Source organism: Miscanthus floridulus, chromosome 5 (assembly GCF_019320115.1).
Source record: "Miscanthus floridulus cultivar M001 chromosome 5, ASM1932011v1, whole genome shotgun sequence".
In the NCBI taxonomy this organism is placed as follows: domain Eukaryota; kingdom Viridiplantae; phylum Streptophyta; class Magnoliopsida; order Poales; family Poaceae; genus Miscanthus; species Miscanthus floridulus.
The window spans coordinates 77,789,556-77,806,167 of record NC_089584.1 but is presented as its reverse complement, the minus strand read 5'-3'; positions in this window follow the sequence as shown (position 1 = coordinate 77,806,167).

Sequence of the window (16,612 nt, the reverse complement as noted above, 5' to 3'; positions counted from 1 at the left end):
CAATTGTTGCATTATATATATTCAGCCTTGTCCAGATATCGCAATTGAATCATGTCGGTGTTTCGTACGAACACCGGCAAGTAAATTTATAGTAATGCGCGTTAGGCTCGGATGGTGCGCTAAAGGACATAAGATTTATATTTGTTTGGGCCGAATGTCCCTATGTCCAGTTGGTTGCTACTCGTGTTATTAGCATCGTGAACGGTTGTAGCAGGGGGTACAAACGATCGAGAGAGGGACTGGTCCCAAGTCTCTGATGGAAGGGTTGAAAGGAGGTCAAGAGCTTGGTAGCAGCCTGACTATGTGTGTGTGTGTCTTGAATTGTTCGGTCAAAAGTCCGTCCCTTTGATGGAGGAAGCGCATCCCCTTTTATAGAGGAAGGGGCTGGCTTTTACAAGGGTGAGGGCTTTAGGATGCGTACTCTACTTAGTCTTGTGGCTCACGTCTACCTGGCCTGGTTCTTCATTCTGATGAGTACGAAGGAAGATAAGCGCCTACAATACTATTGATGTCTCTGTAGAATGTCAGGTTGATTATAGAATGCTGCCCTACGCAGGGTATGGGCTGTAGTACAGTGGTTTTGACTTATTAGCCTCTCCCAGCCTTGCTCCGCACTCCTTCTGGTTCCTGTGAGTCTTCGTCGGAGGGACGAGGGGTCGGGGTCCGGAGTAACGCCGTGGTCAAGGTCTTCTGACTTGGTGGACCTGAGGGGTCGGGAAGCGGGCGCCGCTCCCTCGGGTCCATGGCATGGTGACGAAATATCCATCGTTCGTGGATATAGCAAATCCTTTTCTAGAGCATAGCGGTTGTCGTATATCTTCGTTGGGTTCTATGTCCTAGGGCTGAAGGCGGCGCTTACAACTCTATAGGGTGAGGAGTTCACACCTGTAATACCTTTTGGGCTCTGTGGCACCCGAAAGGGTCTAAAGCACCTGTCATGTCGTTCCCTAGCAGCACTTTTCCTGCCAGGGCACAGGGTATGGTCCTTGGAGCCATGGTTGACCCGAACATCTTGTCTTGCCCTATACCCATCATCTTGAGGGAATGGGGAGAAGTTGTTTAGGTAAGATGAAACCAGTATTGGATATCGAGCAGGGCGAAGCTCGTTCCTTGTCGTCGGGCAAAACGGAGACCAATCCCTATCTCTTGGGCGAGACCGACCCTGCCCCTCTGGGGTCGGGCGAGGCGGAGTCTACCCCTCGGCCCTCGGGCAAGACCAAGCCCGCCCTAAAGGCATCAGGTGAGACGGAGACTAACCCTGAGCCCTTGAGCAAGGCAGAGCTATCTCAAAAGGCATCAGGCGAGGCGGAACCAAACTCCTGTCATTCAAACAAGGGACGAAATGGCGTCCTTATGCGTCCAGAAGTTTTTAACGTTCGATGGTTATTGGTTCCACCTTTTGGGATACCCTGGTATTAGGTCCCCGATAGTAGCCCCTAAGCCTCTAGGTGATTCGAGTAGAACCGCCTGGAGGGTGTTTTTTGATTTTGTCAAAGTTACTTTGCCAGAGGGTGTGCGCGAGTGCACCCGATGGGTGTAGCCCCCGAGCCCTCGGGTGTTTCGAGTAGAGTCGCCCGGGGGGTTGTATCGGATCCTTCGCAGGTAAGGCTGAAGGACTTAGTTTTTTATCAACTGGATATTTTTCGAGGGGGTCATGGTATCCCGTTCGTGGGGATTTTATTCAGGGCCGACCTAGCCAGGGCTCGACCATGGATCGAGACCTCAGTAATGCTTGTGCCCTTGATTTTGGATTGTTCACGGACCCATCCCTAGTTGGGCCGGTCACTGAGCTTCTGGACCTTAGGTGGGCCAAAGAGAGAAAAAATCTCCATGACCTACGTTTTCTAGACGGGTAGAGTCCGGATTCGCCTGGGGAAGGCGAACCGTCCACCACGATTTTTTGGTGGGAGAGGATAGGGACTGCAGGCGCGTGTCTTGCGCTGTGACGTAGTGGGGTGCATGGCAGGCCTAGAGATCAAGGCGGACGGTTGCCCTTCTTGCGTCCGTTGCCCCTATAAAACCACAGGGTTCACCCCCATGGTTCCGTATTTCGCTCCCTTGCCTCTGCGTCTCGAGACACCCACCACCAATCGCCCCAGCCTCCTATGCCCGTGCCGCCACTGTCAGCTAGCTTGCATCCATGTTGCAGCCGCCGTCAAGCTTGCGCCTGCCCCGTAGCCACCGTCGAGCTCGCACCCACCTTTCTCCCCAATTGCTTTGATGGAGTTGTGGGGTAGATCTAGCATCACCCCACGGTGTTTGGAGGGCCTCGTCCACCGTGGCCTTCTCCGCCCACTATCCGCCATCCAGGAGTGGCTGCTACCTAGCAACGAGGGTGAGCTAGTGCTGCTCGAAGGGTATGTCATTTCTTTCGCCATCTTCCATGAGCGGGGATTTGTGGTACCCACGCATAGATTCCTTCGGGGGCTGCTGGATTATTATGAGGTGGAGCTACAGCATCTAACTCCCAATGGGGTTCAACATATGGCGGCGTTTGTTGCCCTGTGCGAGGGTTTCCTAGGGATCGATCCCCATTTTGATCTGTGGCAGTATTTCTTTAACATTAGTTTGTCGAAGAGGAAGATTGGGGGGGAAAGATGTGAATGCGCCAATGGGATGTGCCAGCATTCATCTGCACCATACCCGGTCGAGGGGTTACCCATACATGCATCTGGCAACATCCAATAAGGGATGGCACTCGCAGTGGTTTTATGTTAGGGATGATGCGAGTGCCACCCTACCGAAGTACACTGGATGCCTTATCGAAGAGGCTCCGGAGTCGTGGAGCTGGGGCGTCCAGTCCAAAGACAAGAAACACCTCTCTGACCTTCTTTCCGCCCTTCAAGCCCTGAAGGATCGGGGCATAAAGGGGATGGGGATTATCGACGCCTATCATGCGAGGAGGGTGGCACCGCTAATGGCGTGCATGGTTCCCCTGCATCGGATGATGCCTAAAATGTTGTTCGAGGGGACGGTGCTTGTTGATGAGGCACTCCCTTTTTCAGAAGTGGTGCAGCGCATTAAGGAGGTGACAGAGCCGACGAAGGATTCCAAAGGTAGTGTCCTCGACATTGTGTATCCGGTGCCTGGACATCCCCCAATGCGGCCAGAACCTAGGTTCTTCAAATTCATAAGCCCTCTTCTCCCGTGCTCTTTTCTTTTTCCTGAATCTCCATTTTTTAATACTTGCTTTTGTGATGTTGGGACCAGCCGAGGGGGCTAGTCTTCAAGGATAGTCTGGTTCTACTGCCAAAGTACAAGGCCATGGTGGCGATGAATCGACTCGCGGCCGAGCAGGACAAGGAAGCAAGGGAGCAGATGAAGAAGGCAAAACGACTGAAGCAGGAGGCACAAGATCGGGGAGAGGACATGAGCAGTGAGGATGACGACGACGATGATGACGATGACAACGAGGTAGCCATCGGCATGGATTGGGACATCCTGGAGGACGAGGACACGCTGACAAGTGGCCACCCGTCCGTGCAGGGACCCTTCCCGTTCCACGTGGAGGGAAGTGAATCGGTGAGGTCGGTGGAGGCCAACGAGTCTACCGTTTCGCACGGCGTGCTGGCCGAGGATCGGTGGATGGAGGAAAGCGGGCCTGCCGCTGTCGACCACGAGGTGATGGTGGAGGGGAGTGGCTCTGGTGCCATGCCCCATGAGACGATGGAGGGGAGCGGCTCTGGTGCCATGCCCCACGAGGTGAGCCCCCCTACCCTAGAGCAGGGGCAGGCTCGAAACGGTCCTGCCCAAATGAGTTAGGGCAGGGATCTGGGGATCTGTCCCCAAAACGCTTCCGCTGGCCGAGGACGTCAACGTGAGCTGCTGATTCCCCTGTTTTCATCCTTTTTCCATTTCTATTTTGATCTAATGGCTATTACCTTTGTGTAGGTTCTTGCGGACGGGTCACCCCCTAGGGCTGGCGCCCAAGAAGAGTCTCGCCATTCAAGTGGGACAGATGGCGTCGCCTGGCATCACCCCTGTTTCGGGTAGGGGTGGTGCCGACATTGGATCTACGTTGGCCAACCCGACGGCATCTGTGGTGGTGCCCACGCCCACGGAGGTTACTGAGCAGGCGGCTTCCTCCATGGCGGACGTGGTACAGCTGGCCGAGGGCCGCATACCACCAGTGGAGGTGGTCATGACCGCACCAAGCTAGGATCAGCCGGGCACAGCCGTGGTGGCGCTCGAGGGCATAGTGCAATCCACGCCACCAGGGGCCCAGGTGGATCCGCTCGTGGCGCTCGAAGCAGCCTAGATGGAGGAGGGTCCAGTTGGAGGGTCCTCGAGTGCGGCGGTGGTGCCGCATAGGGTTAGGAGGGAGCCGCCCCTAGCCCCTTTGTTGGGAGGAAGCCGCTCCCCCACGTGGGGGGAGGCGCCGCTTCAGTGGATGGCCACTCAGGACCCGACATTGGCTCTTTTCTCGCTCGATGATCATTTCGAGAGCATGGAGCGGGAGGTGCTTGACATCAGAATTTCGACCATGCTGGAGGCCCTGGACCAGGCCAGAGGAGCCCTACGTGAAATTGTTGTTCCTACTACCCAGGTATTCGCTTGATTTTCTTCTTTCTTCGCATGTTTTTGTGTTTTTGCATTTTTGATACCAGTCTTCTTCCTCTTCAGGTTCTTGTTGCTCATAGCTGGAATAAATCCTGATTCCTCCATGAGCAGAAGGTGGAGTGGGATCGCCTCTCCGAGGAGGCCCAACTACGAGTAGACATGGCCGCACAGCCTGCTGCCGCCTAGGAGCGGGAGGCCCAGGCGCGTCAAGACGCGGAGGAGGCCCATGGGATGTTCGAGGATTTGTCGGCGAGGTCCAAGCTAGATGGGGAGGAGATCGCCAGGCTCCAAAAGGAGCGAGACGAGCTACTGTAGAGGAATGCCGTGGCTAATGAGAAGGTCAGCGAGGTCCTGAAGGAGCTGGAGATGGAGCGGGACCTCCGGTGGAAGGCCAAGAGTAGGGCCACAGCCCTTCAGCAGAAGGTGGATGAGGATGTCGAGGTGGTCCTCTCTCTCCAGGCAGATCTCGGTGACGCGGTGAGCCGAAGGTTGAGCACCGAAAACATCTCCGTTAAGCTGGAAAAAGAGGTTGCCCATGCACGAAGGGCCCTTCAGGTTGAGAGCGATGAGCACGATCTTTTGCAAGCTATGGTCGGGGTGGTCCTTGATGCCCTAAAGGTGGTGGAGCTAGCGGAGACTAGCCCGCTCGCGGCTCGTGCCGCAGGTATCACGGCTCGGGTGGGCCAGCTTGAGGAGAGTGCTTTTCACGCCAAGATCACTCAGGCCTTCACCATCACCCATGCCCATTACGAGAAGGAAATCAACCTAAAGGTGATGAGTGAAGGTTTCCCATCCATCTACGAGGATGATGAGCTGGAGGCAATGGAGAAGATGGTTGCTCCCCTTGTGAAAAACCTAGCGGATAATCTGAAAGAGATGGTCCTCCCTCCGCGGGAGTAGTTAGTCGAATAATTTTGAGAACAACTTATATGTAATATGTGGACAAGTGTCGGTATTTTCGAGTCTGGACGCGGTTTCATGATTTTGCTTCATAATCTCATTTTGTTTGATTTTTTGCGATCTTACCAATCTATTCCCCCGAATCTTGCCGCTGGTCTTGATGCGAGGAGATTGTTTTGAAAGAAAGAAAGAAGGTAGGCATACCTTAACCAGCCCCCGAGTAAGGTCTGACCCCCTGCATTTGCTAGGGTCGGGGGTTACTGGAGACCGGAACCATGGTTTTGGTGATAGGGTCGATGAAGTCCTTGGATGGCATTGCGATATTCCCTGCCCTGTCTTCCAATAGAAATCCTCAACTAGGGACTCTATGGGCTCGGCAAGGTAGGGCCTTCGAACCTGTGTCCCTATATTGATTGGCTCGAGCCCTCGGGCTTGGTCAGGGTCTAATAGGGGTCGGTCGTAATTTGCGTGTTACCCCGTCCTCGATTTTCGCAATCGGAGGGGCTGAGTAAACGACACTTGCCTCGATGGCTTGAGTATCGCGCTCAACGAGCTCACTAACGGGTATGTTCGTGTGGAATCTGGGTCCATCATTTGCTTATGGGGTCGGCAGAGCCCTCTGGTGGCACTCCACAACTTCTTAACCTGCCTCCCGGCAGATGCTCGAGCCGTTCAATAGGCTCAGGCGGCCCGATGGCCTCTCCTCGATGGAGATTCTTTGGGTTTGGCTTAGGGTTAGAATCGAATGAGAAAAGGTTGAGACATCCCTATCCGCTTCTAAGTGGGGTCGGGCAGGGCTGCTGGGGCTTGTCTCAGTTATTTCTCCCTGGCTCTATTCGGCATGAGGTGGCCTCAAGCCCTTTGCGGGCTGACCTTCAAACCTTGGCCTACGGCCGCCTATATCGAATGAGGCGACGGTCGTTTCGTGATGCGACACGAAGCATTGGGATGTTTTGCATATGCATAATATAATCGAAATGAAGGCGGGGTCGGTAACGTTACCTTGGCGGTATGAGTGATGAAAAGCTCCTACTAGATGTGTCCGTGCAAGGTTTGGGCCCTGATGTTCACGATGAGGTTGGAGTAACCTGCATAAGAATTGCTATTCTTTGTTTTTCATATCTCGGTGGCGGTCCGAGCCGTTTAATTAACTTGGGCAACCTGACAGCTTCTCCTTTGGGGGAGATTCTATAGACAGACCCCTCCGAACCCTTCTTGAGAAGGCAGACGTCGAAGCTAGAGACGCGAGGGGCGTTGAGCATGATTTTTTTGGTGAACAGAAACACCGTAGCTACCGAGGCGTAGGGTCTGCTAGTTCGTCCAGTTTTACTCAAAGTTTTATGCTCGTATTTCGCACCCTTCGTTTCAAGCGTACGGGGGGGGGGGGGGGTTTGGGTGAGGAGGATGTCTAGACTGGTAGACATCCTCGGCAGCCCTCGAGTGATGTTCGCATCCCCGCCGTTTGATGGGGTCAGAAGCTCGAGAATGAATTTTAACGCGTAAAGTAAGAAGGCAGAGATGCTTATCTTTCTTTGGACGTTCATTTGTCGTCTCTTCTGGGCCGAATGGCTGGCCTAGGAGATCCGTTGGGGCTCTGCTTCATAGAGGTCTTGTCGTCGAATCATCCCATGATCCTACATGGGGAGGCAAAGGGTTGTCTGCCTATGTGGGCACCTTAATTGCTGCGTCCGGAGCGGGTCAGTGGTGGGCCATACCAAGGCAGTGTCCAGTTTGACCAAGGGGGGATGCCTCGTTGACCGGGGCGTGTCCCGTCAGTTCCGACGCGTCCCCTCAGGTATCTATCAGCATTAATTTCATATTTAAGGAGGGGAAGAGAGAGGATTTTTCATCCAACCTTTCACCTTTCCTTAGCTACAGCGCCTCCTCTTTAAATAGGGAGGGGGGAGAGTTCTCATCCCACCTCCTCTTCTACCTCTGAGCCGCTATCTCTCCTTCTTCTTCCTTTCCGCCGAATGCGTCCGTGCGTCGTGGTGGTTCCTGAGTGAGGAAGAGTAATGCCAGAGATAGAGAAAACTCACAAATTCGCTTGTGAATCTAGAGTGTGATGTCGAGCCGGAGGTTATCTAGCATAGATGAGATGGTGCGTGCTGCCCTTGCTGAGGAGTCGCTGCTGCCGAAGGAGAAGAGGCATCGGTGGGCGCCGTACGTCGTTGACTGCGCCGTCGTTCACTGTGTTCCTCCTTTGGTGGGAGCCGTTTCCTACCCTTACGCCGTTGTCAGGGTTGTGGCTAGTGACGATGGCATAGTCCCCGGATGCCTTGGCGGAGGCGTCACTGTTGGGGTTGCGGCTGACGATGATGGCGTAGTCCTCGGATGCCCCGGTGGAGGCGTTGCAGATGACAGCGCCTTCGAGGATCCCACGAAGCGGCAGGGTATCACCGATGGAGAGTGTGGCGCGGCGACCGCAGTAGATGAGCTGGCCTGTGTACACGCCCTGGGTGTCGCCGATGGAGAGCATGGTGCGACGACCGCAGTAGGCGAGCTGGCCTATGTACAAGCCCCGGGCGTCGCCGATGGAGAGCGTGGCGCGGCAACCGCAGTAGACGAGCTGGCCCGTGTACATGCCCCGAGCATCGCCGATGGAGAGCGTGGCACGGCGACCGCAGCAGTACTTGTAGTAAAGCTAAGCAGAGACTGTAATTGAATAACATTGTGGGGAAGCCCCCGAGTAAACAGTCCTCTGAATTTATAAGTATATTATCCCTTTTTGTAATGAAATCACTTTGTAAGTGGCAAATTTGTGCAAAAAATGAACAAATTTACACTTTTGCTTATGACAAGTAATTTTTTATCTTTCTCCTTTTCGTAGAAATGATTTTAATGCTTTCCGACCCTTCTCATGGTCTAAGTCATAAGAAACTAGGAACGTGGGTGAACTAATTCTAATTGAGCTGGTGAGCAAAGAGGTTGCAGCTGTTGGGGCGTGGGTGTCCTGCAGTCCTACCAGTTGTATTCAGAATTGGTTCCCAAAATCTTAGCCCTTAGGACTCGTTTATGAGACGAATGGAAAACTTTAGAGAATGTTTGTAAATACAATATAGGAGGTTTTTGCAAGCGTAATACTTGTATTACATATGTCATATGATGAATAGGGGGCCGAGGCATCCCACCAAGACACCATGGACCAGCTAGAAGAAGCCCGCGACGTCGCCCTCCTCTGTTCGGCTAAGTACCAGCAGGCGTTGCGATGGTACCACAGCCGACGGGTGCGGGGTCGAGCCTTCAACATTGGAGACCTCGTCCTCCATCTTGTGTAGAGCAACAAGGACCGCCACAAACTCTCCCCACCCTGGGAAGGGCCCTACGTCATCGTGGAAGTACTTCGCCCAGGCGCCTACCGGCTGAAAACCATCAACGGCGAGGTCTTCACCAATGCCTGGAACATGTTATGATCACATGCCAGCCCCTGAGTGAGGTCTGACCCCTCATGATTTGCAGGGGTCGGAAATCACTAAGGATCGGGGTTTTGTTATGACAAAAACTGATAAGGAAGAGTGTATGCTTATTTTAAGGGTAAAAACGACGTAGCTGCTCAATGTTCTAGGCGTTGGTGAAGACCTCGCTGTTGATGGTTTTTAGCCGGTAGGCGCCTGGGTGAAGTACTTCCGTGACGATGTAGGGCCCTTCCCTGGGTGGGGAGAGTTTGTGGTGGTCCTTGTTGCTCTACACACGATGGAGGACGAGGTCTCCGACGTTGAAGGCTCGACCCTACACCCGTCGGCTGTGGTACCATCGCAACGCCTGCTGGTACTTAGCCGAACGGAGGAGGGCGATGTCACGGGCTTCTTCTAGCTGGTCCATGGCATCTTGGTGGGATGCCTCGGCCCCCTGTTCGTCGTATGCCCTGATTCTTGGCGCTCCATAGTCAAGGTCCATTGGAAGAACGGCCTCAGAACCGTAGACCATGAAGAAGGGTGTGTAGCTGGTGGCCTGGCTAGGAGTTGTCCTTAGGCTCCAGAGCATGGCCAGGAGCTCAGCAAGCCAGCGTGCGCCGAACTTGTTCAACCGATTGAAAATTCTAGGTTTGAGGCCTTGAAGGAGCATGCCGTTTGCGTGCTCGACCTGCCCATTTGTCTAGGGGTGTGCGATGGCTGCCCAATCGATTCGGATGTGTTGTTCATCACAGAATCGAACGAATTTCCTACCGGTGAACTGCGTGCCGTTGTCTGTGATGATGGAGTTCGGTACTCCAAAGCGATGGGTGATGTCGAGGAAGAACAGCACTGCTTGCTTGGATTTGATCGTGGATATTGGTCGAGCTTCAATCCATTTTGTAAACTTGTCTGTGGTGATAAGCAGGTGGGTGAAGCCCCCGGGCGCCTTTTTGAGTGGCCCAACCAGGTCGAGCCCCCAGACCGCGAAGGGCCACGTGATGGGGATCATCTAGAGAGCCTGGGCTAGGAGGTGTGTTTGCCGAGCATAGTACTGGCACCCTTCGTAGGTGCGTACAATTTGCTCGGCATCGGCTACTGCGGTGGGCCAGTAGAAACCTTGTCGGAATGCATTCCCAACCAAGGTTCTTGGTGCAGCATGATGACTGCAGACTCCACCATGGATGTCGCCCAGTAGGAGTTTTCCCTGTTCGCCAGGGATACAGAGTTGCAGAATCCCAATGTGACTCCGTTTGTAGAGTTTGCCCTCTACAAGAACGAAGGACTTGGCGCGTCGTGCAAGCCGTCGGGCTTCCATCTTGTCTGCCGGTAGTATGTCGTGGAGGAGGTAGTCGAGGTAAAGCGTTCTCCAGTCATCAGGAGGGTCAGACTCCACTACTAGGTCCTCTTCAAGCTCCATGACCTCGGGGTCGGGCGGAGCAGCTGGCGGATTGGCCCCTGGGGTCGGACTAGATGGGCCATCATCGGCTCGTTCTGACCCTGCATAGCGTACCGAGGGTTTGTGTTGATCACTGGCAAAGACGCCTGTCAGGACTGGCTCTCGGCCGGACACTACTTTTGCAAGCGTGTCGGCTGCGTCGTTGAGGCACCTTGGGATGTGATTGAGTTTGAGACTATCGAATTTGTCCTCCAGCCATCGGACTTCTTGATAGTATGCCTCCATCTTGGCATCATGGTAGCATGACTCTTTCATGACCTAGTTGACGACCAGCTGAGAGTCGCCCCTGATGTCGAGGCGTCGGATGCCCAGCTCGATGGCGATTCGTAGGCCGTTGATGAGCGCTTCGTATTCTGCAGTATTGTTTGATGAGGGGAAATGGAGCCAAACCATGTACCTCATGTGGACCCCGAGGGGAGATACAAAAACTAGTCCTGCTCTGGCGCCCTTCTTCATCAGCGATCCATCGAAGTACATTGTCCAGTACTCTTGATCAACGGCTGCTGGTGGCATCTAGACCTCGGTCCAATCCATGATGAAGTCAGCCAGTACCTGAGATTTGATCGCTATTTGGGGGGCATAAGAAATGCCCTAATCCATCAGCTCAAGTGCCCACTTTGTGGTTCTTCCCGTAGCGTCGTGGCTATGGACGACCTCGCCGAGGGGGAATGATGTCACTACTATCACGGGGTGTGACTCAAAGTAGTGGCGTAGCTTCCTTTTGGTGATGAAAACGGTGTAGAGGAGTTTCTGGATTTGGGAGTAGTAGGTTTTGGAGTTGGATAACACCTCACTAATGAAATATACAGGGCGCTGCACCTTGAAGGCGCACCCCTCTTCCTCTCGCTCTACTACTAAGGCGGAGCTAACCACTTGGGTGGTGGCCAATATATATAGTAGGAGGGATTCTCCGTTGCATGGAGGCACTAGGACCGGAGGTTTAGTTAAAAATCGTTTAACCATGTCAAGCGCTTCCTGAGCCTCGGTTGTCCACTCGAAGCGGTCAGATTTCTTCAGGAGTCGATAAAGGGGGAGTCCTCGTTCACTGAGGCGCGAAATGAATCGGCTAAGGGTGGCAAGGCACCCTGTGATCTGCTGAACCCCCTTTATGCTTTGGATCAGGCCCATCCTTGTGATGGCTGATATCTTCTCTGGGTTGGCTTCGATGCCACGCTCGGAGATGATGAAGCCAAGAAGCATGCCCCTCGAGACCCCGAAAACACATTTTTCGGTATTGAGTTTGATGCTGTTTGCCCAGAGTTTCGCAAAGGTTTGTTCAAGGTCGGCGACAAGGTGGTCAGCTTGCTTGGACTTGACTACGATGTCATCAACATAGGCCTCAACGGTTCGCCCGATGAAGTCTCCGAAGCAATTGAGCATACAGCGCTGGTAAGTCGCCCTAGCATTCTTCAGACCGAACGGCATTGAAATGTAGCAAAATGATCCGAAGGGGGTGATAAAAGATGTCGCGAGTTGGTCGGACTCTTTCATCGCAATTTGGTGGTAGCCGGAGTATGCGTCAAGGAAGCAGAGGGTTTCGCACCCTGAGGTGGAATCGACTATTTGGTCTATTCATTGCAAAGGAAACGAATCCTTTGGACATGCTTTGTTGAGGCCGGTATAATCGACACACATTCTCCATTTCCCGCTCTTCTTTCGCACAAGAACGGGATTTGCTAACCACTTTGGGTGGTATACTTCCTTAATGAATCTTGCGGCCAGTAGTTTGGCTATCTCCTCGCCGATGGCCCTACGTTTCTCCTCATCGAAGCGGCACTGGCGTTGCTTCACCAGCTTGGAGCCCGGGAGGATCTGGAGAGTATGCTCGGCGACCTCCCTCGGGATGCCTGGCATATCCGAAGGTTTCCACGCAAAGATGTCTTTGTTGTCGCAGAGGAAGTCGACGAGCGCGCTTTCCTATTTGGAGGAGAGCGTGGTCCCAATACGGACTTTTTTGCCCTCAGAGCTGCTGGGGTCCAAGAGGACCTCCTTGGAGCCTTCTACGGATTCGAACGACCCGGTTGATTTCTTCGCGTCGGGTGCCTCTTCAACGACCTCTTCCTTGAGGGTGGAGAGTTCTTCAGAGGCGATGACTACGGATGCGTGTCCACAGCATTCGACCTCGCACTCGTAAGCGCACCGGAAGGAGGTGCCGATGGTGATGACCCCGCGGGGGCCCAGCATCTTCAGCTTAAGGTATGCATAATTGGGGATGGCCATGAACTTCACGTAGCATGGTCGTCCCAGAATGGCGTGGAAAGTCCCCGGGAACCCCACTACGTTGAAGGTGAGGGTCTCAGTCCAGTAATTGGACCAATCCCCAAAAGTGATGGGTAGATCGATCTGCCCCAGTGGCACGGCTTGCCTACTAGGCATGACACCATGGAAAGGTGCTCGGATGGGACGGAGGTTCGTTCGGTCGACACCCATCTCGTCGAGCATCTTGGCGTACATGATGTTGAGGCCGCTGCCTCCGTCCATCAGTACTTTCATGAGCCACTTTGGATCGACGATTGGATCGATGACAAGTGGGTACCTTCTCGGGTGTGGGACAGCATCCGGATGGTCAGTCTGGTCGAAGGTTATGGCAGATTCCGACCATCGGAGGAAGGCAGGTATGACCGGCCCGGCCGTGTAGACCTCGCGGCGCGTGACCTTCTAGCGGCACTTGGAGTCATAGGCCATTGATCCTCCGAAGATCATGAGGGCACCGATTGGCGTTGGGAAGGCGTCGTCCTTCTCCTCTGCGTCGTCTATGGTGGGAATAGGTTCCTTCCCCTACTCCCCTTTGTTAAGGCCCCCGGCCAAGTATTTGCGCATGAGGCCGCAATCCTTGTATAGATGCTTGGCCAGGAAGGCGTGGTTTGGGCATGGCCCCTCGAGCATTTTCTCGAAGTGGTTCAGAGTGCCCTCCATGGGCTTCCGGCCACCTTTGCGGTCGGCAGCGGCCACGAGCGAGTTGTCGCGCCATTGCTTCTTATTTTTCCTTTTGGCAGGATGGTTGGAGGTGCCTTCGCCGGCGTCCTTGTCCCGCCTCGTCTTTCCATCGGAGCGATCAAAGATGGCTCCGATCGCCTCCTCTCCGAAGGCGTGACTGGTGGCGATGTCCAGGAGTTCCTTGGTAGTCCACGGGCCCCTGCGTCCTAGCTTGTGGACTAGGGATTCGCAGGTTGTCCTGGACAGAAAGGCTCCTATCACGTCGATGTCGGCGACGTTGGGGAGCTCGTTGCACTGCCGAGAGAAGCGCCGGATGTACCCGCGAAGGGTTTCATTGGCCTTCTAGCGGCAGTTCTTGAGGTCCCATGGGTTTCTAGGGCGTTTGTATGTGCCCTGGAAGTTACCCACGAAGATCTCCGTTAGATCCGCCCAACTCTGAATGGTATTGGACGGTAGGTGCTCCAGCCATGCTCGCGCCGAATCAGCCAAGAACAGTGGGAGATTGTGAATAATGAAATCATCATCACTCACACCACCAGCCTGACATGCAAGTCGATAGTCTTCGAGCCAAAGCCCGGGATTTGTTTCACCAAAATATTTAGGGATGTTGGTAGGTGGTCGATACCTTAGGGGGAACGCAGCATTGAGGATGTGTCGGCCAAAGGCTTGAGGGACTGGTAGGCCGAGGATCGGGCTTCGGTCCTCGTTGCTGTCGTAGCATCCGCCACATTGGGGATGGTAGCCGTGGTGTGCTGCCTCACCTAGGTCGCCATGGGCGCGTTTACGAGCGTCGATGATGCTGCGTACGTCGCGGTCATGGCCGTGGCGTTGATGCACTAGGACGGCAGAGGGCTGCCTGCCGCCTAGCGGTGTTTGGTGAACAGATGCGTCCTTGGTGGGACGCACTAAGGGTGTGCGCTGGCTAGTGTCGAGTTTGCGTCGTCGGGACAATGAACTTTCTGCCTGCTGCACCGCCGCACACTCGAGCAACGTGCAAATTTCTTGGCGGGCGCGGCGATCCTCGAACATCGCGGCCTCCGGAAGGCCATGCAGCAAGGCAGTTGCTGCGGTGATGTTCTGGCTGGCTCAGGCAAAGTGAGGAAGGGTCCCATCATCGGTGAGGATCCTTTGGTGTACGGTGCAGGCCATGGCGCGCGCACGCCCCCCGTCTTTGTGGTGTTCAATCTCACGATTGATGTCCACATACTCCCGGATGAGCCCTTGCCTAGCCTCATCGATCTCTTGCTGACGGGCCCTCAGCTGCTCCATCCTTAGGTGAGATGGGGCTGTTGTCTCTTCCCCAGATCTACCGTCAGGGTTGTTTGTAGGGGTGACCTCTTCCTCAGAGATACTTTCGACGTGACCCTCGGGGGTCTACGTCATGAAGCATTCCCGGGAAGGGTGGTGGCTCCCCCTACTAGAATTTGAGCTGGAGAACGACCCTGGCTCCTCGTTGAGGAGCCCATAGAGGGTCTCCGTATCATGCTCAATCGCCCCCACGAACTCGATGTCTGTGGGTGACTGAACCACACATAGTGCTAGGAGGTGGCCAGCGGTCGCTGCAGCATTGCGGAGACTGAACAGAAACGCTATCGGGGCGCTCCATATGGGACCTTCTAGACATAGAGTGACATTGTGCATGGCCTCCCTTGATGACTAGGGTCCAAGGGAGTTGTCCGGCGGGCCCTCAAGCCTAAGACGGCTGAGGTCGGTGGAAGGGAGAGACGGGGTGGCTGTGTGAGTTAGCGCCAGCTCTCCTCCTAGTGTGATGATGAAATCTAGGTCACCGAAACACACGTGTGCGCTCGGGGCCCAACTGATTGTGTGGGTGGCCATCCGAGGCCTTTTTGGAACGCGCAAGACCCCTACCTGGCGCGCCAACTGTCGGTGTTTTGTATAAACACCGGCAAGTAAATTTATAGTAATGCGCGTTAGGCTCGGATGGTGCGCTAAAGGACACAAGATTTATACTGGTTCGGGCCGAATGTCCCTACGTCCAGTTGGTTGCTGCTCATGTTATTAGCACCATGAACGGTTGTAGCAGGGGGTACAAACGATTGAGAGAGGGACTGGTCCTAAGTCTCTGATGGAAGGGTTGAAAGGAGGTCAAGAGCTTGGTAGCAGCCTGACTGTGTGTGTGTGTCTTGAATTGTTCGGTCAAAAGTCCATCCCTTTGATGGAGGAAGCGCATCCCCTTTTATAGAGGAAGGGGCTGGCTTTTACAAGGGTGAGGGCTTTAGGATGTGTACTCTACTTAGTCTTGCGGCTCACGTCTACCTGGCCTGGTTCTTCATTCTAATGAGTACGAAGGAAGATAAGCGCCTACAATACTGTTGATGTCTCTGTAGAATGTCAGGTTGATTACAGAATGCTGCCCTGCGCAGGGTATGGGCTGTAGTACAGTGGTTTTGACTTATTAGCCTCTCCCAGCCTTGCTCCGCACGCCTTCTGGTTCCTATGAGTCTTTGTCGGAGGGACGAGGGGTCGGGGTCCGGAGTAACGTCGTGGTCAAGGTCTTCTGACTTGGTGGACCTGAGGGGTCGGGAAGCGGGCGCCGCTCCCTCGGGTCCATGGCGTGGTGACGGAATATCCATCGTTCGTGGATATAGCAAATCCTTTTCTGGAGCGTAGCGGTTGTCGTATATCTTCGTCGGGTTCCATGTCCCAGGGCTAAAGGCGGCGCCTACAACTCTACAGGGTGAGGAGTTCGCACCTGTAATACCTTTCAAGCTCTGTGGCACCTAGAAGGGTCTAAAGCACCTGTCCCGTCGTTCCCTGGCAGCACTTTTCCTGCCAGGGCGCAGGGTATGGTCCTTGGAGCCATGGTTGACCTGAACATCTTGTCTTGCCCTGTACCCATCATCTTGAGGGAATGGGGAGAAGTTGTTTAGGTAAGATGAAACCAGTATTGGATATCGAGCAGGGTGAAGCTCATTCCTTGTCGTCGAGCGAAATGGAGGCTAATCCCTATCTCTTGGGCGAGACCGACCCTGCCCCTCTGGGGTCAGGCGAGGCTGAGTCTACCCCTCGGCCCTCGGGCGAGACCGAGCCCGCCCCAAAGGCGTCTGGCGAGACGGAGACTAACCCTGAGCCCTCAGGCGAGGCAGAGCTATCTCAAAAGGCGTCGGGCGAGGCGGAACCAAACTCCTGTCATTTGAACAAGGGACGAAATGGCGCCCTTATGCGTCCAGAAGTTTTTAACGTTCGGTGGTTATTAGTTCCACCTTCTGGGGTACCCCGGTATTAGGTCCCCAACAAATCCTATTTAAGTTTAGGAACAGGTTAAATGCTTAGCCATGCTTAGAGCGGTAGAAGTCAGGTGATTTCCTATCACCTACGAGCTTTAGGGTGAGGTGGATCATGG